Here is a 26563-nt window from a genome sequence, read left to right on the forward strand (position 1 = left end):
GTGAAGCTATGGTGAGGGGCAGCAGCAGGGGAGGCCACATGTGATGGCAACCCCCCCCCCCCGCGGTACTCCACCATAGGAGGCGAGTGGGCTTTCTGGACCTGAGGGAGGCCCTAGGAGCATGTGCAGTGACCGTGGTGCAGAGTGAGTGTGCTGCCGGGGTGCGGGGGAATAGGAGGGGTCCTTCCCCTGGAGCTTGCTGCTGCTGGTGCGTGGTGGGGATCCTCTCTGGCCCTAGCCCTGGGGCAACCTGTCTGCACCCAAATTCCTTATCCCCGCCCTGCCCACCCAGAGCCTGTGCCCCAGCATCCCAACCCTGACACCCTCCTGCATTGTGAACCCCTCATCCCCAGCACCACCTCAGACCCCTCACCTGAGGGAAAAACACGCAACTTAAATGTAGTGGTCAGTTTGGAGTATCATTGTGTTTGCACAATACTTGATTATTTTGCACCCTTTGAAGTATATAACTAGTCGTATACAGGTGTTACAAAATGGGAATGTTCTTAATGTTTTCTCTGAATACTGTGTGGGTGCTTCAGTTTCCCCTATGCATTTCTCAAGGATCTAGATGGTGGGATAAGGGAGTGTGATTGTTGTAGAGCCCCAGGGGGCCAGTGTGGTGCCGTCTGCACATAGAATGACCGAAACCCTGTCTCCGGGCCACTGATGGCCTGGGCTGCTTTCCTGCAAGGTGCCAACTGAAGGTGTTGGAGAACAAAGAGATCAGGTGGCCTCCTAATGCCTGGAAAAGAGACAAAGGTCAAAGGAGAGAGTGTCAGTGCCAGTGCGGACTTCTGGGAAGCGCATGGTGTGGAAGCGGATGCTGGGATACTTTGGAACTACTCCACGCAAAGCCAGTCAGGACTCTGGGGACGCCTCCTCTCTCTGAGCAGACTTTCTCCAGGGCAAGAAGCTTACGCCTTCCTGGGTCTGACCTCAGAGCATTCACCATGCCCTTCCACACTGTGCACCTTCCGCAGTGACTCTGCCCAGGCAGTTCCTCGGGCAACCAGAGGTCCCTGCACCCCAACTCTGCAGTCAGACGTGACTCTTAGCTACCTGGTAAAACAGAATATTTATTAGATGACAGGGACACAGTCTAAAACAGAGCTTATAGGTACAGAAAACAGGACCCCTCAATCAGGTCCATCTTGGAGGGTGGGGAGCCTAGACTCAAGTTCTGGGCCTCTCCCCATTTCCCCAGACAGCTCCAAACTGAGATTCCCTCCTCTGGCCTTTGTGTCTCTTCTGGACAAGGAGGCCACCTGATCTCTTTGTCCCCAACACCTTCGGTTAGGACCTTGCAGGGGATACTGAGGCACCCACACAGTATTCAGAGAAAACATTAAGAACATTCCCACTTTGTCACAACAGGTGCAACAAAATATAATACTGTATATAGAAGCAGGCAAGTGCTGCTTCTGACTTTCCACTTTTAATTGACCCTTGTAATCTTGTGGCACTGACGCGTTTTAGCTTCATTTTATATCGGCTTACAGGGCAGGAGTGGGGGTGCACCGCCATTTTGGGCACCACCAAAAATTATACAAATCTGCCGCCTATGTTCAGTAGACATTTCTGCCTGTATGGCTCATTCTCTCTTTACTGCTTGATGGCCTGCCCTGGTTCCTCATTCCTAAATCGTTGAGATAATTCTGTGGCCAAATAGCAGGTTTATCATGCACAGTAACAGGATTCGCTTTCATTGTTTCTCTAAATGTATCCACCTGAGATCACGTTTTACATTGGTAGCGGGAATCTTTCTATTTTAGCAACATATTCTCTCTTTTAAGCATCTGCTTAGAACAGTGGTTCACTTGTGACACGGCTTGTTCAGGGAAAGCCCCTGGCAGGTCAGGCTGGTTTGTTTACCTGCCACGTCCGCAGGTTCGGCAGATTGCGGCTTCCACTGGCTGCGGTTCGCCGCTCCAGGCCAATGGAGGCTGTGGGAAACGACACGGGCTGAGGGATGTGCTGGCCACCCTTCCCGCAGCCCCCATTGGCCTGGAGTGGTGAACCACAGCCAGTGGGAGCCTCGATCAGCCGAACCTGTGGATGCGGCAGGTAAACAAACCAGCCTGGCCTGCCTGGGAGCTTACCCTGAACAAGTGATGTGCCAAGTTTGGGAAACACTGGCTTAGAACATTTTTATATCTTTGGATAAAAGCTCAAACCCTGTGTTTCTGTTACTTCTAACTTTTTTTTCCACAATATCGAGACTGACCATTCAGGAAAAGCTGCCTCCCACTTCAGAGGGTGGGTGGCCTTCTGGTCAAGGCAGTAGACAATGACTTAGAAAATATGGTTCAATTCTTGGCTTTGCTACAAGACTGTGTGGTGTTGAGCAAGTCACTAAATCTCTTTGTACTTCTGGTCCCATCTGTAAAATGAGGATGATAATACTACTTTTCTTTCACCCTTTTTAATTTGTTGTATGTTGAGACTGTAAGCTGCTGGGGTCAGGGATTGTCTACCACTGTGTGTTTGTACTGGCCCTTTGGATGGGCTCTCCAGGTGCTACAGCATTAATCACAACCCCTTGAATGCCACCGATGGGTCACATGCAGAAGCAATGACAATTCTAAAGAGCACTTTCAGGTGGATGAGGTACAGTTGACCACTGATGGCTCTAAGTCAAGTGTTTGTTGAAAAACAATGGGTTAATGAAGGCAGCTTAATGAAGATGTCTAGTAAACTGACTGTGAATGTGGGGGAAAGGGCACAAATTGTTTCAAACTCCTCAGCAGTTGCCATTTTTAGGTTTGTGTTTTACAGTTACGGTTAGTTATACACACACTTGTTTAATTATTTTGTTTTGCTTTCCTCCAGGGTGCTGCTTTCTTCTCCATTCCAGCTGTTTGTATTTGCTACTGCTGACTTGCATGCTAGGGCAAAGGATCCAAAGCCCATTGACTTCAGTGGATGTTGGATTTTCTTACATTTCCATAACCTTTCAAGCAAGTCAAAAAGCCTAAAATAATTTGTAATAAAGAAGGCTAATCAGGGACAAATGTGTAGCTTCATCACCTCTTAAAAAACAGCTGGGGAATGAAGTGAGTGAAGGATTGATTCCAAACTGACTCACTGATTTCTCTTCTCCAAATGACCTGCTGTCTGCTAGTTTCAGTTTCTTCTCTCCCCAGGACTAATCGAGATCGGGAGACTGTGGCTCATGTGAAGAAGGGAGATCATGTTAGAATTAAATCTTCTCTCATTATTTCCAACCTCACTCTCTAACACTTCCCTCCTTGTATGTTCTCTCTTGTAAATTCAACATTCTATCTGTCTGTGTTTCAGGGATTTGTCTGATTAAAACTAACAAAAAAAAGTTTGAGGGTTAGATGTTGTCTGTGGCTCTTACTTGTATTTCATGTAGAATGCTGGCATGCATTTAAAGAGTTCTCCAAATGACTATGCACAAAATGTCCAAATCTAATTTGACCTGCATTGGTGCAGCTTCAGCTTTCAATTGCACAGAACTTCCTCTAAAACAGTGAGTGCAGCTCCGTTTCCAAATTGAGACATTGGAGATATTGCTCATGGGGCAGCTCCTTCAGTAGACCAACATGTGCTTCGACAGACTCAACAGGCTGACAAACTCCTGGCCACTAAGCATTGAGAGCGTACTGTGCATGATTCAATATGTGTGTCATACTTCAAAACTGTGTGTGTACATATGTATGTGCAAACATTTTCCAGAGTGATTATTAATGATCAGGACTCTGTAAACAAGTCGTCCCTCACCACATGTTGTGGCTCAGCCCAATACAGCAAAGAGATCTCAGGCCAAACCAAGGCTTTAGTCCTACAAAGACTTGTGCATGTGCTTAACATTAAGCACTCGGAGAAGTCTTATTATTTTCAATGAGACCCTTGCGTTAAAGTTAAACTTATGCTCAAGTCTTTACAGGATTAGGGTATAAAACAGTCATAGAAAAGTTCCATGAGAAAGTTGGTCATGTGCTTAAGGTGCTGGAATGAGCCTGAGGAGATCTGGGTTCTCTTCCCAACTCTTATGTAGACTTACTGGCACCTCAGTTTCCCAGCTCAAAAGTGAGTGGAGTGTTGTGAGGATAAATCCATTAGCAGTTGGAAGTGCTCAGAAACTAGTGTTAGAAGCACTGTAGAAAAGCCTATAACTAAAAGCCTTCTCTTTGCTGACACATACATATTGACCCCTTTGTGTTTTCTCAGGTCAGAGCAGTATGTTATAACCACAAAGCAGAAATGCAGTGGTGGAAGTTATTAGGTTTCACAGGCAGGATAGGAGGAATGCATGTTCTAACCTGGGAGCCTCTGAGGAGGAGAGATGGGAACTCAAGAGCTGCCCTGAAGTGGCAGTAATTGGGTTTTCTCAGTCGTGGCTGGTGCAGTCAGCTGACCAAAGTACACTTTATCTACTAGCCTGTTCTTCCTCAGGATGATTTGCTTTTCCCTCTTATGCTGTTCACAGAACAAGAGTAATCAATAGGCATTCCAGTTTTGGATCTTATATTTAATTGTGAGAATATGTGAAGACCTACCTAGGGCCTAATCCAAAATCCATTGAAGTCATTGGCAGGAAGTATGGTCTAATCAATAGTGCATTGGACTGGTACTCGGAAGATACCTGCTCTGATTCTCAGCGTAGCCACAGACTTCCTGTGTGACCTTGGGTAAATTACTCAAGCTTCCTGTGCCTCATTTTCCTCTCTGTATTTCAAAAAGAGTGGGGGGCATTGATCCTTCTGTCACAGGACTCAGGCTGCAATCCAGACCAGTAAAGGGTTATGTCACCTCTTAACCTGTGCCTCACAGTGCTTTGCTACTGTAGCTACCATCCTGGGATGCGCAAAGGCAGCCCAACAAGCATGCGGGTCACACCTGAGTGTCTGAACTCTGCAGCCAGCTTTGGTTCAGCAGCTCTGACCCCACCAGCCAGTCTGCAGCCCCATTCTGGCTTCCACCGGCCTTGGTTACAACCAGCAAGGTGACCCCAATACATTCCCAGTCCCGAATTTTCCCACAGTCGTGTGCTCTGCAATGTCCAGCCCTCTCCTGGACAGTTCAGTGAAATAATAAGGTTTGTTTGTTCCTTTAAAGAGAAAAAAGCACACCTCAGCTTGTTAACTTCACTGGGGTAAATACACCCTTCCATTTAAATGCAAAAACAACGAGGAGTCCAGTGGCACCTTCACCTTAAAGATTAACAGAGTTATTTGGGCATAAGCTTTCATGGGTAAAACTCCCTACTTCTGCATCTGAAGAAGTAGGTTTTTTTACCCATGAAAGCTTATGCCCAAATAACTTTGTTAGTCTTTAAGGTGCCACTGGACTCCTTGTTGTTTTTGTGAATACAGACTAACACGGCTATCCCCTGATACTTAAACACAGCACTGAGTTGATTGATAGTAGAAATAAAACCAATTTATTAACAATAAAATGCACATAGAACATAGGTTAAGTGATGCTGAGTAAAAGGAATAAAGTGGGAAAGGGTTACAAGCAACTAACAGTGAAATCATGCATCTAGAAATCTACAGCTTAATCTAGTAAGGTATAGCCTCCATTCAAGATGGTTTCTTTCACTAGTCTTTCCTCTTCCCAGCCATGACTGACTCCCTCAGTCAAGACCTCCCCCAGAAGTACAAAGTGCTGGTTTCCCTTGTCTTCCTAGGTGAAACATCTTTGCCTAAGCAGGTTTCTCATCTATGTTCAATATCTAGAGACTTTTCAACCCCTTCTTGGTTGAAGGGCCCATCTTTCTCAGCTTGCAAGGACTCTATTTCCTTTCCATAGAATCATAGAATATCAGGGTTGAAAGGGACCTCAGGAGGTCATCTAGTCCAACCCCCTGCTCAAAGCAGGGCCAATCCCCAATGAAATCATCCCAGCCAGGACTTTGTCAAGCCTGACCTTAAACACCTCTAAGGAAGAAGATTCCACCACCTCCCTAGGTAACCCATTCCAGTGCTTCACCACTCTCCTAGTGAAAAAGTGTTTCCTAATATCCAACCTAAACCTCCACCGCTGCAACTTGAGACTATTACTCCTTGTTCTGTCATCTGGTACAGCTGAGAATAGTCTAGATCCACCCTCTTTGGAACCCCCCTTCAGGTAGTCAAAAGCAGCTATCAAATCCCCCCTCATTCTTCTGTTCCGCAGACTAAACAATCCCAGTTCCCCCAGCCTCACCTTGTATGTCATGTGCTCCAGCCACCTAATCATTTTTGTTGCCCTCTGCTGGACTCTTTCCAATTTTTCCACATCCTTCTTGTAGTGTGGGGCCCAAAACTGGACACAGTACTCCAGATGAGGCCTCACCAATGTCGAATAGAGAAGAATGATCACGTCCCTCGATCTGTTGGCAATGTCCCTACTTACACAGCCCAAAATGCTGTTAGCCTTCTTGGCAACAAGGGCACACTGTTGACTCATATCCAGCTTCTTGTCCACTGTAACCACTAGGTCCTTTTCTGCAGAACTGCTGCCTAGCCACTCGGTCCTAGTCTGTAGCAATGCATGGGATTCTTCCGCCCTAAATGCAGAACTCTGCACTTGTGCTTGTTGAACTTCATCAGATTTCTTTTGGCCCAATCCTCTAATTTGTCTAGGTCCCTCTGTATCCTATCCCTACCCTGTCTTGTGATGGATAACTTAGGGGTTCTCTGCCCCTCACTTGATAGTCCAGTAAATCTTTGAAAAGCTGTTCTCTCCAGGTTCATTGATCTTGCTTCAAGAGGCAGGATGCCCTCATGCTGTTCTTCCTTTCCTGTGGCCCTCCCATCCCTCTGCCGATTTCTATGTATTTGGGGCTTTCACTGTTTTTGGTCACACCTTGCTTAATTTTCTTTGGAGACAGGTAGCTCACTGTGACATTCCTGTCTGGGAGAGACCAGTTTCTCCTTTTGTTTGAGTCACAGACAGTAAAATATCATATTAATGCGTATTCATAATTCCTTCCATAGTGTTAATATATACAATTCACAAGGTTATTAATCACCAGTGTGTCACAAGTTTTCATAAAAGATGTCACTCTGTACACTTTATAATACAGTGATATTGTATACCGTTGCTAATCACTTGAGGTTCCGTCCACCCACTCGGTCCTTATAGACCAGTAAACCTTTGCAACGTATTCTTTGGCCTTGTCTAAGCGCTTCAAGTTTCAGCGCTGTAAAGTGGCAGCATAGACAGTGCCCCAGTGGTGGGAGCTGCACTCCCAGCACAAGGAGCTACTCCCTTCGTGGGGATGGTTTTTTACAGCCCTGAGAGAGATCACAGCCACGTTAAAGCACTGCAGCAGCAGCACTTTAATGTTGCTAGTGAATTCACACCCCCTGAAAAGTAAAACCCAGACCACACGTCTTTCTCTTGCTGGGTGTAGGCACCATGCTGTCTCCTCCCACACTTGTTAGCTTTGTTTACCCAATATGTAAAAATGGACCTTCATTGTCTTTGCCTGATGACTGGGCTGGTCAGAGAAGCAAACACATTCTTTTGTCTAGGGCAGACCTGTTTACCAACTCTCCCTGACATGCCTGGTTTAAACACATTTTAGTCATAATTTCAGCATATATCCATAATTCGTAACACACACCATGGAAATACATCACACAAGAATAGTAATGATCAGTGAGTTATTAGTTTTCAAATGATACCACACAAGGTACATTGTGTACAAAGATTATTACAACAGTGGGTAGGGTGTGAATTTGGGGGGGAGAGGCCGGGGGTTAGGGTCACAACTTTCTACTTCGCAGGGAAGTGAAGATAAAATCCACTGTGATGGAGATCAGGTGATGGGGGTCATATGACTACCTAGAGACACTGAATTTAAAGGCTCCCTTTTGGTTTTGGATAGTGAGCCGGGTGACTTTGTTTTTAACGTCTTAAAGTTTGCCAAGTTTGCGAGAGTAATAGAACAAGGGTCGAGTTTACTTCAAGTCAGTGGAAAATGCATTTATTGTTTTGTTTTTTATTAAACTTTCTCTTTGTATTGATTCTCCTTTTCATACTATTAGTACAGATTAGTTCTCAAATGAAGAAGTACATAGCTCAGAAAGGGGGAAAGAACCGTCTCAAATTACGCAGAATCAAGGCCAGTGTCTACTCAAGCAAAACTCTCACAGACGTCAGGAAGTGATTTCCCTCTTTATGGGCTGCTGGTCTGGCCCTATGAGCCACCCGCACTGCTATAAATACACATATATAGAGATGTACATACAACCGCAGGCAGTTTGATCTTGTGGATTGAGCCTAAGAGTCTGGTGGGTCCTCATGCCACCTTTGCCACTGACCCTGACCTCAGTTTCCTGATATGTAAAATGAAGTTAATTATACTGACCCGCTTTGGTAAAGGCCTCTGAGTTCTATGGTGAAAAGAACTATATAAGAGCTAAGTATTTCGCTAGACAGACGGATATAATTAGGGCCCTACCAATTTCACTGCTGTGAGAAACGCATCACAGACTGTGGCCCCATCTACACGACGCGTGAAATTCGATTTTAGATACGCAATTTCAGCTACGGGAATAGCGTAGCTGAAATCGAATATCTAAAATCGAGTTACTCACCCGTCTTCACCGCGCCGAATCGATGTGCGCGGCTCGCAAAGTCGAATCCGGAACTCCGTTTGTTTTGGTGGAGTTCCGGAATCGATGTAAGCGCGCTCTGGGTTCGATATATCCCCGTCTAGACGAGACGCGATATATCGAACCCAGAGCTTTCGATTTTAACGCGCCGAAATGGCGCGTCGTATAGACGTGGCCTGTGAAATAAGCCCTTTGCCATGAAATCCTATCTCCTCCTGCAGCTAGGAGCATCCCAGCCAGAGGGCTCCTAGCTCGGGCTGGGCTGGGAAGGTATAGGATTTGTCCATCCCCTGTACAGCCACTCTTGGGGGGAGCTCAGACCTACCTCCACCTCTGGGAACCTCCTGCAGCTGCAGAAAGCTCCATGGTTGCTGCCTTAGGAGGCTAGCTCTGAAGGCAACACAGAAGTGAGGGAGACAATTCCATGACCCTCTTACAACAGATTTGCAACCCTCCATCCCCTTTTGGGTTGGGACCCCCTCAGCTACAACACCATGAAATTTCAGATTTAAACATCTGAAAATCAGGAATTTACCAATTTCAAATCCTATGGCTGTGAAATTGACCATAATGGACCATGAATTTGTTAGGGCCCTAGAGAGAGGCGAGTATGTGCACATAAACACACACGCATGTGGACATGTACAGAGGAGTGACTAAACACGTTGGGCTGTAGACACTTCTCGACCAACTCTATTTAATCGAGCCTTCCCCAAAACACAGTTGGCTGAGTCTGCATCTCAGAACACGAATAGTTTTTCTATTGTTTGTTACTTTCAGTTTAAAAGGGAAAACAATAGGTACCAGGATATTCCATCCCATTATAAAACACCCATAAATAGTTGGCCAATCACATATTTCACTTGACTGAATAATCAGACCAGAATTGTTTTGCCAAAAGTCATGTCATCCTGGGTAATGGATCATCCAGTCAGCATATCCCCTGCAGTGTTATTGGCATGGTGGACTAAGAAATATTTTTACTTAGAAAAGGACATTTCTGCAATGGCTGCTACAGCTAGTGTTCATAGAATCATAGAAGATTAGGGTGGAAGAGACCTCAGGAGGTCATCTAGTCCAACCCCCTGCTCAAAGCAGGAACAATCCCCAACTAAATCATCCCAGCCAGGGCTTTGTCAAGCCGAGCCTTAAAAACCTCTAAGGAAGGAGATTCCACTACCTCCCTAGGTAACCCATTCCAGTGCTTCACCATCCTCCTAGTGAAATAGTGTTTCCTAATATCCAACTTAGACCTCACCCACTGCAACTTGAGACCATTACTCCTTGTTCTGTCATCTGCTACCGGTGAGAACAGCCTCTTTGGAAACCCCCTTCAGGTAGTTGAAGGCAGCTATCAAATCCCTCCTCATTCTTCAGTTCTGTAGACTAAATAACCCCAGTTCCCTCAGCCTCTCCTCAGAAGTCATGGTCCCCAGCCCCCTGATCATTTTCATTGCCCTCCACTGGACTCTTTCCAATTTGCGCACATTCTTTCTGTAGTGGGGGGCTCAAAACTGGACACAGTATACCAGTGCCCAATAGAGGGGAATAATCACTTCCCTCAATCTGCTGGCAATGCTGCTACTAATGCAGCCCCATATGCCGTTAGCCTTCTTGGCAACAAGAGCACACTGTTGACTCATATCCAGCTTCTCATCCACTGTAATCCCTAGGTCCTTTTCTGCAGAACTGCCACTTAGCCAGTCGGTCCCCAGCCTGTAGCGGTGCATGGGATTCTTCCATATCCACAGAGCCAGTTATCTCATTATAGAAGGCAATCAGGTTGGTCAGAGATGACTTGCCCGTGGTGAATCCAGGTTGACTATTCCTGATCACCTTCCTCTTCTCCAGCTGCTTCAAAATGGTTTCCTTGAGGACCTGCTTCATGATTTTTCCAGGGAATGAGGTGAGGCTGACTGACCTGTAGTTCCCCAGGTTCTCCTTCCTCCCTTTTTTAAAGATGGGCACTACATCAGTCTTTTTCCAATTGTCTGGGACCTCCCCCGATCACCACGAATTTTCATAGATAATGGCCAATGGCTCTGCAATAACGTCAGCCAATTTCCTCAGCTTTGCTCCTCTTTGCCATGCTCTGACTAGGGAAATGCAGCAAGGCCCATATTTCCACTGGCCTTTCATCCTCTGAGAAATCTGTTGGCTGTCCCACTGGACACAAAGTTCTTCATGTGCTCTTGGCTTTGGGGCCCAGAACGCAGTCTTTGACATGATAGGTATAAATATAATTCTTGGAATTGCCCAAACAATAGATGAGAACTTCGTAATATCCCAAACGGACAGGAGGGGAGCATTTAAGTATATAGGAAACACCTGTTTAGTGGGTATCCATTGTTTCCTTTTGATGTTAATCACTATGCCTAAAACTGGAAAGAATAGGTTCTTCTGGCCCTCAAATACAATTTCCTTCCTTGCCGTTATTGCTCAGAGAAATCTGTCCTTCTCTAAGATTTTTGCTTTAGAGATAACAAAAACTATCTGCTTCTGTGGGTCTTCTCAAACCTTAGCAAGTCAGTGTCCACATACTGATCTGGTCATTTAAAATTTAACTCTACCTTAGATTTTTCAGAGGCAACTCTCACAGTAGTGCCAGGGTGCTGTACAACTATTAAAACTAGTACTTTGTGTGCCCTAAATAGCAGTTTTCTCACAGCCTACCTTGTTCTTGGTTTTTGTATCTTTTCCTGCTCAAGCCTTGCAGTCAATAAGCTCTTCTCTTCTTGTTCAAATCCCCTGCAGCTTTGATAGGTTTGCTAAAACATCGTTTCTTAAATGCTCCACTTGTATTTCAGATTCAGCCTGTTATTTCTTTCACACAATTATTGAATCCTCTTAACTTTGGTCATGTGTGCATAGGCGGCGAGTTATATGGGTCCATGGTGCCCGTGCTCCACCAATATTCAGGAAGTGGGCCCAGCTCCATCAATGTTTGGGCTTATATTTTCAGAGCTGTCCCATTCATAGGACAGACTGGGGCAACCACCCCAGGCCCTGTGCTTTGGGGGGCCCTGCGCTTCAGGGCGATGTAGGGTCCAGGGTGGTCTGGGAGGTTAGCAGGGGGCCTGGCACTGGCAGCAGCAAGCAACCCGGTCCCAGCCCACCCCACTCCGCCTCTTCTTCTCCCTCAACTCTGGGTCTTGGCTCCTGGCCAGGGACTCTTCTTGGTTGGTTGTTTCCCCCTGATAGCCCTCTCCTGTCCTCCACCTATGCTGTGAGCTTAGACTTCTGAACCCAATTCAACATTCTGGTTTGCTTCTGCTCACTTTTGCACAACCTGCTCTGGTGCATTTGGATTCTCATTTGAGCCATTTACCCAGCCCGACATTGTTACTCCTCCACTCCATTTGGAAAGAAGCTTAAAAAATCACCAGTGAAAACTCCATAAATTCATAATTTAACCTTGTTAAAGACCCATATTTGAGAAATGGGAACTCTAGTGAGAAGCAAAGTAGGAACCTCTTCTGTGATGAGTTTAAGTATCCAGCAGTGTGTTCCTGAAGCATGTCCCTTTCTTGGTGTTGCCTTCTCAAGCTCAGAGGGCCAAAATTTCAACTTATGTAAATTGGCATAGCTCCATTGGCTTCAGTGGAAGGATGTCAATTTACATGAGCTGAGGATATGACCCAGAGTCTTGAAGATACTCGGAAAACATAGTAATGTGGACACTAAACTGACACTGAACAGGTCCCAGGTCTGTGCATCTGCCATTACACAGAGATTTCTTGCAGGAAGTCTCGGATGGGTGCAGAGATCCACCTTCGCATGTCTCTGAGACTCGTTCAGGTGAAGAATATTTAAAAATGAAGGGCCTGATTCTCATACAACTTAAATAAATGATAGGGTTCCTGTTGATTCTATTGTGTTAGCACATCTGCAAATCAAGACCTTTAGTTAAATGCCTAAATACAAATGTAGGTACCTAGTTTTAGGAACCCAACTCTGAAAACTGTGGTCCTACTGCCAGCCCCACTGCTGCTCCGAGCGCTTGAGCTTTGTCTTCTCTTTACAGCACCTTTTATTGGCCTTTTGACAGTACCTTGACTAGTGATGATGAGGAAGCCAGGGCAGACATTCAGTGTTTCCGATGGGGCTGTTTAATTGTCTGGCTGTTTTTTCAAGCTGCTAGCTGGTGCTGGCACTCTGCTTGTTTTCTTCCCTCTTGGGAGGCATTCTTGGGGGGGGAAGACGCCTCGCACCCCTTTGTTAAAGCAGTAACTGCAGCAGAGCAGTGTACAGCCTGCTCCAGTTCAAGGGTGGTTGTGTGACTACCTTTCTTTCCTGCCACTCTTCCAAGCACACATCAGTTTCTTTGTACATTTAACAATCCAATTTTCTTTGATTTACACCAGCCCCCCAACCAAGTTCTTTCTTCTGGTCTCTTCTTGGCTAGCCTTTGTCAGACCCTATAATTTCCAGGGAAAAGCATAAGGCCTGATTCTCCTCTCATTCACACTGGTGTAAATCAGGAATAAATGAATAGAAGCTAAGGGTAATACACTGGTGGAAAACTGATTTAAGTGAAATCAGAAGCAGGCTCTAAATTCTGTACAGGCTATGGGATTCTATTGACTCCTTTCAGCTCCTCTGAGCCTCATGTGGTCATCTCATGCTGCCTCTACTTGTGCCTCAGAAACACCAGTGGAATATTAAAATCAAGTTGTTATTATTAGGAGGAAATTTTCCAAGGCACAAAGGACAATGAACCATCTACCTCCCACTGAGAGTTTGGCATATAATTGTCCTTTGTGCCTTGAAAATTCTTTCCCCTTTTTTATTTATTTTTATGTTATGAAAGCACCCAAAATGTTCAGACACACAGGAAGACACAGTCCCCGTCCCCTCCCCAGGGCCAGGAAAAAACCCGCACATTAAAAGAGACAAACATCTGACAATAGATGCGGGAATTAAGAGCGGGGGGAGTTAGTCAAGCACAGTGTCCATGGATGATGAATGGTCCATATTACACTAGTTCCGTTTCTTTTTCAACCTAACCCCAGCTGACCCGCTGGCTAATTTCTTGTATCCAGAAGGAGGTCTGCAGGAGAGATTCAAACCAGAAGAAAGTAGTGGCCTCCCACACCAGTTTAGGAAGGGCAATCCGCATGTATGGGGAAAACATGGATGTTAAGTCCAAGTTCATTATTATTCAAAAAAGCTTCTGATCCTCCTTTGGTTGAAGTTGCTGGCATAATAGTTTCTGCCTCAGATACACCTGTGTAAATCCAGTGAATGCCATTGGCTTCACTGCTGTTGCTGTGGATGTGTAACCGAGATCAGAACTAGCCCACTGAGTTCAGCGGGAGCAATCCAAAATGTGCCGAAGGTCCCCAGAGATACGTAGCAATGTAATCCATCCGCAGGAGTCGTCGGCATACGGTCACCTCCTTCAGACTGGTACACTTACTGAGAGCCATATTCCATTCCCCGCTGTCGCAGCAAATCAGCTCTAGAAGTCTCATAGGCTCAACCTTTCATCAGAATCTCAAACATTGATTAGTGCAGGAGCATTTGGGCTTGTGATTCAGAGCAAGGCTCCCAGGAAAGCACATTTAAACCGTGCTGATCAACAACTTGGTGCTGTCTGTGTTTTGGGACCTGCTTCAAGTTATCTGCAATTCCTCCCCAGCATTTGCAGCTTTCGCGGACTCTCTCCAGAAGCACTTTGGTTTACCCTTGTATTATTTTATTATATATTTATATTGCAGTAGCACCTAGAGGCACCAACCAAGATCAAGACCGCAGTGTGGTAGGTGCCCTGCAGATGTTCTGTATGAGACGTAAGTATCAGAGGGGTAGCCGTGTTAGTCTGAATCTGTAAAGACCAGCAAACTTTCACAGGTCTTGAGTGGCAGGCCAATCCTTGCCCACAAACAACCTGCCAACCTGAAAAATATTCTCACCAGCAACTGCACACTGCACCATAGTAACTCTAGCTCAGGAACCAATCCATGCAACAAACCTCGATGCCAACTCTGCCCACATATCTACAACCAGTGACACCATCAAACCTAAACCAAATCAGCCACACCATCAGCTGGTCTATTCACACTGCACGTCCACACATGTAATATATCCCATCGAATCATGCCAGCAATCCCTTCTGCTATGTACATCGGCCAAACTGGACAGCTCACTAATGTGAAAAGGATAATGATCACAAATCAGATATCAGGACAGGCAATATTACAAAAACTGTAGAAGCACTTCAACCTCCCTGCCACACAGCAGACCTTAGGTGGCCATCCTGCAGCAAAAAAACTCAGGATCAACTTGCAAAGAGAAACTACTGAGCTTTCAGTTCATACTGCAAATTGACACACTCAGCTCTGACCTAACACAAGACTGTGACTTTGCTTGCCAATTACAGAACCAGTTTCTCCTCCCTTGGTTTTCACACCTCTACTGCTAGAACAGGGCCTCACCCTCCCTGACTGAACTAACCTCGTTATCTCTAGCTTGCTTGCTAGCATATATATACCTGCCCCTGGAAATTTCCACTACCTGCGTCTGACGCAGTGGGTATTCACCCACGAAAGCTCACGCTCCAAAACGTCTGTTAGTCTATAAGGTGCCACAGGATTCTCTGCTGCTTTTACTTGCATTGACTGTGTAAAAGGCATGCAAATGAGATCAGCAGGTGGCCACTAGTGATACTGCACTAAAGTAGAACCAGCAAAAGATCTTTCAGTGCTTCTCTTCCTTGGGAGACAGGACTCTGATACCGAAGAAAACATATTTGTGCAATTGTCTATTCACTATTCACCCTATTCCTTATGGGCCAGATTCTGATAGCCCTATTCAGCTGAAGTCGTATCTGACTCTATGGAAGTTTCAATTTTTCCAACAGGTTACATTCTGGAGCCATTGATTTCAATAGGGTCATGATTTCACGCAATAGACTATTTGTAGAGTAAAGGCAGTAGAATCTGCCCCTATGTAAAGACTGACCCATAATGCTACTTAGCCTCCAAGGCTTTTGGACTATCTGATGCAAGTTATATAGGGGAACTGAATATTTTTCATTTAGGCAATTAGCCTATTTGACTGGACCTTTCAATTTCTCTGCATTGCTCCATTTCTTCCTCTACCTTCCTTCATATTCCTAATGTGTATGGCTACATATCCCAATGACCAGAATGCTAATTACTCTTGAGCAAATTAGACAGGGAGAGTCATGTCTAGTAACATCTCCTCCTAAATTACACATCTAACATGCAATTGGAGGGGAACTCTGTACCTCCTTTTGTGCCCCAATTGGTTAAGTTTCAGTTCATTTATGATTGTGTTAATATGAGCTCACTGCACTGCATAAGGAAAACTTGAAGACTCACTTGAAGGAATGACCTACTTCTGTGTCTTCCATTTTTGCAAATTACAACAATAGTTTGTGTGCACTTTCAGGTAATTTGAGCCTATTTCTTTCAGATTCATTGACCACCCCCCTCTATATTAAATCAGAATATTTGACCTTTTCATTCAGTTACTGCTTCTCCTCTCCAGGTAAGTGCTGATGATTTTATACCCAGGATATTAATCAATATGTAGAAACTCTCTATTGATCTGGATAAATCCACCAATTATGGCTGTTCTAAGCAACCCTCAGCAGGGTAACTTGTGATTACATGGAAATACTACAGCAATATGTAACAATCAAAGACATGTGGACCAAAGCCCCCCCTAATGCACATTGACATAGCTCCATTGGTGTCTTGTGTGGCTTTACAGGATTTAATGGTGTTCTGTGTGATGTGGTGCTATACCAAACATTCGTTCTGGTGACAAGACTTTTTAAAAAAAAATTTGTTTCATGACTACTCTGACCAGTGTACTTCATAGAACAACCATTCAGGGTTTCATTCTGCCATCTCTTAAGCAGTGTGCAATTTAGAAATGTGACATATATCCACAATCCCCCACTCCTCAGTGAATCTTGTTGTGTCTCTGTTGCGTACTTTACACCAAAATGATCATCTGCCATATTCCAGATCTCTGAGAGCTCAGCTGTTCTGCTCAACATATGTCAGGGAAAGGGAAACTTGTGGTGGTTGTGGGGGAGGAGGAGTGCAGGGGAGGGGACATGGGAAAGGAAGACTCCAGATCATGGGACTTATATTTTTAAGTTTTAAAGCACAATGTAAATGTACAGTGTGAGACAATCCAACTCGGTTCCATCTAAGAGGCTGTACTTCCTTAGGAAATCCCCTTGTTGAACAGCTAAAGAAACCCATTGATTCAGCCTTGTTCTGTGCTCTCCTGCCTTCATCAAAGTTCAGAGGAAACAATACTATCCACTGGCTACAGCCAAAAGGTCTTGTATCTGAAAATATTGAGGGAAACTGGTGGGATGTTCTGGCTTTGAATATTCTGGCCCTGGTTCTGGTGTAAATCCATTGAAGTTTAAGGCAGTTGGAGTCAGCAGAGTTGCGCTTGTGAAAAACCAGTGGGATAGGATAACCAGGCTCTGTGTATCTCCACAGATAGCCTAGAGATTTTGGGTTTGATTCCTCTCTCACTTTCACTGGTATAACTCCATTGACTTCAACTGAGCTACTCCTAACTTATACCTGGGTAAATGTGAGAATTGGACTCAAAAGATCAAATTCACCTCTGACTTGAGAGGACTTAAGTACCAGGACTTTGGACTTTGTTCTGAAGTGAATGGAGAGCTTATGCAATGGCAAGTTTATTCAGCAGCATCTGTTTAATTTCCCAGCTTACAGCAATTCTGATACACAGTTCATTGTTTGTTACCAGAAGAACTATGCTCATCATCTATGCTCTGACAATGCTTGAGAAATTGGTATCAAGAGGCAGTATTTGCTCCGGAAAGATAGATGTATATGCCTAGAGGCAAGAAATCGGAGATATTTGGGACACCTTTGGCTGTTGGGATTCAAAGGTGAATTATCCTTTTCTGTGATTTTCTAATCTGTCATGATGGCTTTTATAGTTTATGATGGTGTAAGCAGTTATATTATGGTAACAAGTAATCATTATTGTTTGCAAAGGTGTATTTATCTTTCAGGCCTTGGTTGCTGCCCAGTTCAGACATTCAGGAGTTTCTCAGTATTTCAGTTATAAAAACCATTCTTTTCAAAAGTTATTTTAACTGAGCTATGTAAAAAAGCACTGTTCAATAAAACTTAGTTTACAAGGTATGTGACTGGGAGTGATTTTTTAATATTCCAATTAAAAAGAATAGTTTGGTATTTTTAATTATCTAAATATAAACTTTCCATTTTGTTTTATAAGTTTCAGATTTCTTGAGGTTTTATAACTTTGATCTAAAAATGAAAACGCTCTTTTGGTTGTTTTGAAAATAAAACAAAAAAAATAAGAAAAATATTGTGGTTTAAAAACTTGTGGCAAATGTTCAGTAAATTTTATCTGTAAATTTTATTAGGACTGTTACTGGCACAGATCCTAAATATGGCACCACATCAAAGTCTGTAATATATCCACAGGTGCCAATCCATTCCAGTGCTCACATTATATACCACTTAAAAGGCATATTGGCTACATGCAATATATAGAGCCAAATGCTGCTCTTATTCACAGCCTTGCAGCTCTAGCAAAGTCATATACCAAATGGAATAAAAACATACAATTTGCTTCTTTTCCAAATAACAAAAAGAAAAAGCACATTCTACACACACACACACACACATTTGAGAACAGAAATGTCCTTTGCATTGTGCTCTAAGATCAACAGATTCTGGCTGTTGACCCAGTGGGAGAAAGAGAGTTCCACCTTCAAAAGCTCTGCACTGAGAATGCCCCAATGCTAGACATATCACCAATCCCTAGTGTTCAAAAATCATGAATCGGGCCCCTGCAATCATGAGCTTGGCTAAAAAATCATGAGTTTTTTTTTAAAAAACCTAGAATGTTGGGTTCTTTTTCACACACATCTTTTCAATAAAAATTCCAAATATTGTGCCAGCAATATTACAAGAGTAGGCAAACCCTATACCACCCCTTTTGCCCCCTCTCCCCCCAATTTTTAAATCTAGGATGGATCTGCTCAAGTGCCCCAGCTGAACTCAACTTCTGCAGCAGCACATGGACTGAGCTGGTCTCCAACCCAGTCAGGACCCCAGCCATGTAAAGGATAGATAGCCAGGCTGGGTGATGTTCCAAGCACATTGGCAATACACAAGGAATAGTAACAAATCTGATTTTTCCGTGGTGCTGAGCAGCTGTGTTTCTGATGCTGTGGAAATAAGGCCAATATAGTTTTTAATTCTCAGTTAATGAAAGCACATTTTATTAATCGAAATTATAAGTTCACCTGAGAGATACAAATTCAGATTGAAATCCCACAATCTGAATTTGCACCTATATCTTTGAAACCAGGAAGGAGGAAGAATTTAATATCCCAAGTCTGGTTTGGAGAGCGCTAAAATCTCATGACTGCACCAGCATGGCCTAGGTTTTGACTCAAGAAATCACAAGGGAATGGTTGATTACGGGACAGATGGTGGAGACTTTACTCACCTTTATTCATGTGAGTAGCCCCATTGTAGTCAAAGGACTCCAGGAACTCCTCACTTAAAGTCATCCTGGTTAATGTTGTTTCATTGTTACGTTGCTGATCAATTAGGGAACGTGCTCGTTTAAAGTTGTGCAATGCTCCTTTCTAATGTCATTTGGCAGCCAGCTGCTTCGTCCACTGCTTGCAGAAAGAGCAGTCCATTGCAGCTAGCTGGTGAGGGGCTTGGAACAAGGGTGGACCAGCAGCCCCCCATCAGCTCCCCACTCCCCTAAGTTTCCTGTGCAGCAGCTGCCTGCAGTTCAGCTGTCCCTCCCCCTACTGCCATGTGCTGCTCCTGCCCTCTGCCTTTGAGCTGCTCCCTGAGACTCCTGCTTGTTGTGGGGCGAGGCAAGGAAAGGAAGAGGGGGGCTAATGTCAGGGTGTCCCCCGCCCCCCTGCTCCTACACCTCACTTACCCCATCTTCATAGAGCACGGGGGACACACCAAGGCTCAGGATGGAGGGAACTTGTAGCAGCTGCGGTCTCAGCAAGCTGATCTAATTAACAAGGCAGTGTACTTAAAGGGGAAATGCGCATCTCTCTCTCACACACATGATGTGTCTCTCTGTCTCTGTTTGTGATGCTGTCTCCCCTCCCTCCATTTCTGCTGCTTTGTAGAGTGAAAGGGTTAACCCTTGAGGGCTCAGCTGAGTGCTAGTTCATTATTTAGCAGTAAGGCATTCCCTTGGAAATATCCCACCCTCTGACGACTCCACCTCAGCCAAGCTTCACAACCATCATCACTGTGTACCTGTATTAAACTGTTTGTTTAAAACTTACACTCTGTGTGTGTGTATATATACATATAATATAGTCTTTTGTCTGGTGAAAAAAAAACCCTTATTTACATTAATTCTTATGGGGAAATTGGATTCACTTAACATCGTTTTGCTTAAAGTTGCATTTTTCAGGAACATAACTACAACGTCAAGTAAGGAGTTACTGCACTTGTGTGAGTAAACGCTCACCAAGATAGATAGGCTCCTTAATCAGGCCCTATGAGATTTCTGAAACATAAAACTCACAAGATCAGCTGATCTTGTAGAACTTCCAGCACTAAAGACCAAAATTACCAGAGAACAGTTTGCAAGATTTCAGTGCTGTAAAATCTGAACCCAGTTCCAGTCCCGATTTGTCCTAGCATCTAAATCCTGAACACTAGCCTAAATCTAATCTATCTCCAGAAACTCTTTGTTCCATCTATAACCTAAACACATCCAAATCCACTTTTAAATAATGTCAGGGTTGCACCACAAACTGATAAAAGCCAGGGAGTTTAGTCTAAAGGCCTTATGATCCTTTTCCAATTTAACATGCTATTGCCTCCCTTTCTTACTCACAACATTCAAGACCATGTCTACACTACCTGCCAGATTGGCGGGTAGTAATCGATCTATCGGAGATTGATTTATCGTGCCTCGCCTAGACGCAATAAATCAATCCCCGAATCAACGCCCATACTCCACCGTGGCAGGAGGAGTAAGACCAGTCGATGGGACAGCCATGGCAATTGACTTGCCGCTGTGAGGATGGTCAGGTAAGTCGAACTAAAATACGCGAATAGCGTAGCTGAAGTTGTGTATCTTAGATCGACTCCCCCCCAGTGTAGACCAGCCCCAAGACTGATCGCCCTTAGAATTTCCCTACTCTCTTAATTCTTAAAACTGATTGTTTAACTCTTGCTAGGTTTCATGCATTGGCTCTAAGCTCTTGAAGTAAGCAATGCTACTGTTGACAGATGGCGGGGAAAAAGTGGGCTGCTATGGATTCTTTCCAAAAACACTGTCTAGCTGCGGGATGTGTAAAACAGAAGCTCATATTTAAAATATGATCCGTTGTTGGTGGTTTTCTTTTGTTTTGGTTGTTTGTTTTTATTTTCTCCTGGGTGGGGGGGTTGGTTTGTTCAGGCCAATGACAACAGAGCTCTTTCTGGCTTCTACTCCCTGCTCTTGGAAGTTTCTAAACTGCCAAACAGGAAATTCTTCAAAGTATGGCAGCTGAGAATTGGCCCATTTTCCTGGAATAGGGGTAAAATGGAATAGTCTTGTCAGGTTTTTCTTAAGTAGCGCCTGTGACGCAGTAGGGAGCGGGGCAGATTGACCTGGGAATGTTGTTTAGTTTTACTGGGGCTGTCTGCATGGGGGGATGGGAGAGCAGGGGGTGACTTTAGGTGAGGGACTGTACCTAAGCCTGGAACCTGAGCCAGGAGGGGTGGGGCGAGTCAACACCTTTGCCCAGGAAACTGGACAAAGGGAGAGGGGGAGAGTGGGAGGGGGAAGAGAGCCTGCTGGAGGAGGTTTTTGGTTTCAGTTTTGGGCTGGCTGGGAAAAGGCAGGGAACCCCAAGTCTGGGATCTAAGATCCTTGCCCCCCAGAGGGAGCTGGCAGAGGGGTCCTGGTTGTACCTACAAGCCCTGCTTGGGACTGTGTTCCTGTCATCTAATAAACCTTCTGTTTTACTGTCTGGCTGAGAGTCACAGTGAATCACAGGAAGTAGGGGGTGCAGGGCTCTGATTCCCCCACATTCCGTGACAGCGACTCATAATAATGTATATATAAAAGTCATCAACCCAGAAATCCTCAGCAAGGGCTAGTGAATGATGAAATCTCTGTCAGCAGAAGATTTGACTGCTGCAAAGACAGCACCTGGGATTACAGCTTATTAGCTTTGATTTTCTCTAAATATTTTCCTCTGAACAATATAATGCATCAAACAATTGCCAGTGAAACCTCTGGAAGGAGAACATGACTTCCGCAGAATGATATGACTTTCCATCAAAACTAAAAAATATTCATAAGCCGATTTTGTATTTATTTACCTATTTGTTTGAAAACATTTTGTCTTTTCCAAGTTAAAATTAATACATGTATCATGAAATGTCAGATCTCATTTTCTTGAAAGTCCTAGGGCTAAGCAGGAATGCAGGCACTGTAAATATTGTATCGGCTACATTTTCATATCTCTTACAAGATTATCTGTACACACAAGATGAAAGTATAAAGCAAAAGGATGAATACGTTACCACTGCAGTATACTGTAGGAGATAATCTTCAGTGATCCTTTAACAGCCTTGCAGCCACCTTTATTTTCCATCTGGGGCAAGATGTGAAAATGATAATCTCACTTTTATTTGCTCTTATGCAGGGCCAGCTCCAGGCCCCAGCACGCCAAGCGCGTGCTTGGGGCAGCACGCTGCAGGGGGTGCTCTGCCGGTTGCCGGGAGGGCAGCAGACGGCTCCGGTGGACCTCCCGCAGGCATGCCTGCAAAGGGTCCGCTGGTCCCGTAGCTCTGGTGGAGCATCTGCAGGCATGCCTGCAGGAGGTCCACTGGAGCCACGGGACCAGCAGACCCTCCGCAGCCACATCTGTGGGAGATCCACCGGAGCTGCGGGACCGGCAAGTGGCAGAGCGCCCCCCACGGCGTGCCACCGTGCTTGGGGCAGCGAAATGGCTAGAGCCAACCCTGCTCATCTGTATCTATTAAGGCAGTTGGATTGAGTGAATGTGAATGCAGACTATAGGTGACTGCTGATACTGGAAACCAATGCAAGGAGTAGATTGGTCCCGTTCCAACTGAAGTCAATAGTAGTTGATGGAACCACCACACTTTGCAGGACAGGATCCTAAGTGAAGAATTAGTTAAGAACTTTTTTGCCTTTTATGCTTCACGGATTTAATCCTACAAGACACTGAGCATGCTGAAGAACTGAGCCCTGGGGTCATTCAGCCCAGTATAATGGTCGAAGGGAGACCTTATTCAAACATCTATGGAATGCCTCTTTTGTTAGTGCTTTCAGACAAAGAGTAAGGTTTCTACTCGGTGTGATTAAAGGTGGCTGAACAGACACAAATGAGTGCAGAATAAGCTATGGAACTCTGCAATGAGGATAAAGGATCAGTAGCTTGGAACGAAGGGATGAATTTTGGTCTAAATGTGATGAGATTCTAAAAAAATGACATTTTCTTTTTTTTCCCCCTCTTTCTTCTCTTATTCAGCGAGGGATATTATATCATCCACAGCCACACAAATGCCATTAGTGCTTTCTTAGGCTATTCAAGAATGTTATTTGACAGTAATAGACAGTGCTGGGCAAACTCATTTTGTCTAATTTTGACCCACTTAAGCAGCATGGGTTTCTTGCTGAATAATTCTGGTATGTGCTGTGTTTAGGAAAGACTGTGAAACAAAGGACCAGAGAGGCAGCAAAAAGAAAAAAAGCTGGTGAATAAACAAGATAAGCAATGGAGCTGCGAATGGGCAGAGTGAAAAACAAATACAGGGAGAGTGTGAAAAAGTAGCAAATAAAAATTCCAGTGAATAAATAACTTCCTCTCTCTCAAAATAAATATATAGAGAGACACACATGCATATATATGAGAGTCATCATAGCCCAGGGAATAGGGTGCTGGATTGGAGACCCACGTTCTATTCCTACTTCTTCCACAGACCTGTTGTATGACTTTGATCAAGTGATTTCATCCCTCTGTGCTTCTATTTCCCCTCTCACTCCTCTTCTGTTTTGTCTATTTAGACTATAAACTCTTTTGAACCAGGAACTGTCTCTTACCATGTGTTCGTACCTCAGGGCCTTGTAAAATACCACAGCACTGAGACTATTTGTAGTAGAAAGAAAGCCTCAAACATAAGGCCTTGTAGTAGAGGCCTGGTGTGAGGCCTAAGGCCTGAAGTAAAGTAACTGTCAAGCTTTGCTGATATAAAGCGAAGAAGGAAAGTGAGCAGAAGTCAGGTTCTGTCTGCTTGCAAGCTCACAGAATCTGGCAAGAACAGAGCTGATATTGCAGAAACGCACATTTCTAACAGGTGCTAGGCACAGAGCACTTGCACAAACACATTCCAGAAGGGTGGTACCAGAACATGTCGATACCAACACATTCCCTAAAGATAACAGGAAACCCCAACCCATCCTAAAGATAAGGTCAGAATAACAGTGTGATGAATAGAGATGTACAAGGTGATGGGTGGTAACTGGTTATGTCAGAGGGTGTCAACTAACTATGTCAGAGGGGCAGTACATTACTTGTTTGTATTAATGTATAAAAGGGAGTCTCGGAGAGAGTGTCTTTGGCCAGCCGAGGAGGCAATGGAAAGTCCTGCCATTCACTGAGCTGCGTCCATTGTCATGGGCATACATGTCTTAGTATCCTCGTAGAATCTGCCAGATGCTAGTACCATGCTTTGTTGACAATAAACCTGGCTAGGCGTCTTGTGGTCATTGGGCAGTTTGCTCGAGGTCTGCTGTGCCGGCTGTCTGCACAGAGCTGGGGCAGCACACAGAGAGAACACATACACACAGCTGAAATCTGACAATATTTGAGTGAAAACAACAACAAGTTTATTATCAAAGATCCAAGATTCAAGAGATAGTGAGAAAGAATAATGGGAACAACAGGGGTACATATTAAACAAAATCATAACACAATTTCTAGAGATTAAACAACATAACAGGCTAACCTGTGGAAAGACGTTTATCTCACCCAAATGTTCTTTGCAGGCTTTCAGTCAGGGCAGGCTGTAATCATGAATGTAATCACTGCCTAATTACTTCCTAGGTGCAGGATAAAGGGGTGTCATCTTTGCTGCCTCCTTATATCCCCCACAGTTCATCGTCTGTCCCTAGAGTCAGGATAACCCTGGTCTCTGGTGTTTCTGCCCGCTGTGGATTTCACATCCCTCCCATTGACTGCAGATGGAACTGACTCCCCATTGTGTTAACTTACAATGTTGAACTTACACACCAGAGACATGGAATAAACAACTTGTGTCTAACAGAAACCTCTTTTTCAGCTCTGCCTTGATCCTGACTTTAGGAACACATTTTCAGTGTACGTACATAGCTTCTTTCTTTGTAGCTGTACATTCATTTCACAACTACAGGATATTCACGACCAGCTGGCTTTTGTTCAAAACCTCATCTGATATTCTTTGGTGAACCAGAATGTCCGCACCGGGATCAGGATACTCATCACTCCCTTGCCAGTTGGCTTTGAGGGGATGTTAGGGTCACACAGATAAACATAGATCTAAATTCCAGGGAGTAAAGACTGATATTATTAACCTAAGTGACAGAACTTCAAATTCCATGGAGAGATGTGTGTTAATATGGGAAACAATCACTAACTGCACCCAGAGCAGTGATTTCCATAGCGATGTTCTCTGTGATACAGTGATGTGCTTAGAGTTCCACTAGTGGCTTTTTGTGAGTAGTTATGACTGGATCACAACATGTGGTTGCTCTAGGTCAGCACTGATGCTCACACCCTTAAAATATTTCCACCATCATTTAAAATACAAGATACACCTGATCATCCAGATAGCCTGGAGAACAGAGATTTTAGGCAGATAATCAGGAGTTCAGATAATTGAGAGAGCAGGAGTCGTTCAGCCATTCAGCAATGGGGTGGCCTGCTCTCTCAGCCAGGGGCTCCTCCTCCTCGCCACTTTCTGCTCTCCTCCACTCATTCACTCCCATGACAGCAGAGGTGCAGAGGGCTCCCTGCACTGTCACAGAGCTGATGAGTTCCAACCCCAGCAGGCACAAGTGCATGGGGATTCAGGACCAGGATTCAGCTGCCTTACTAGGACCTCAGCCTTCACTGCACCTTGCACCCACAAGGCTTGTATGTCATGGCCCTGTGGCCATGCAGGGAGCCTTCTGCAGGCTCATGACCCTGGTCTCTCACTCTCATGAGAATGCAATGGGCTCCTTGCACAGCCACAGGAACCATTTAGCAGCAGGGTGGCCTCCTCCGTGGTTGGGGGCTTGTCATCCTCCTCCCAGTCCTGGCCAGGGGTCTCTGCTCTATGATCTGAACCTCTACAATATCTGAATTCTTTCCTTGTCCCCCAGCATGAGATATGTGAAGCAAAGGGCATGTTTGCCATGTATCTCATGGTGGGGAACAAGGAAGGGATTCAGGTAAAGGAGAGGTTTGGATGATAAGGTTTTGGATAAACAGAAATATACTGAATATATTTTTCATAGTTTTACCACAGCTAACAGGTACCTGAAAAGGTTACAGTAAGTAGATTGGGCTAACCAATGGCAAAAGTTATGACTGATGGAAGAAAAAAATAGGAGACAGAAGGCAAATAAAGAATATACTTGTGAGCTGGGCTGAATAAGGGAAAATAGGCCCTGACCAAGCAATCCTTTTAAGGAAGTGTGTGACTTTAAGGATGGGAGTAGTCTCATTGACTTCAGTGAGACTATCCAGGAGCTTAAGTGCTTTGTTGATGCATTGGCTTAGTGCTCATTTGCGAACTCTGAAATCTTCCATCCCAACAACTTAATCTTTCCTCAGACAGCCATCGCTGCTTCTTTTAATTCCCAGGTCTGTTGGTCTCTGCAGTGGGTGGCTTTTGAAGAAGTTGTTATCCAGCAGAAAGCAGTGCCAGATTCCTCATGATCAAAGGCGA

The sequence above is a fragment of the Chelonoidis abingdonii genome, chromosome 6 (assembly GCF_003597395.2).
Source record: "Chelonoidis abingdonii isolate Lonesome George chromosome 6, CheloAbing_2.0, whole genome shotgun sequence".
NCBI lineage: Eukaryota > Metazoa > Chordata > Testudines > Testudinidae > Chelonoidis > Chelonoidis abingdonii.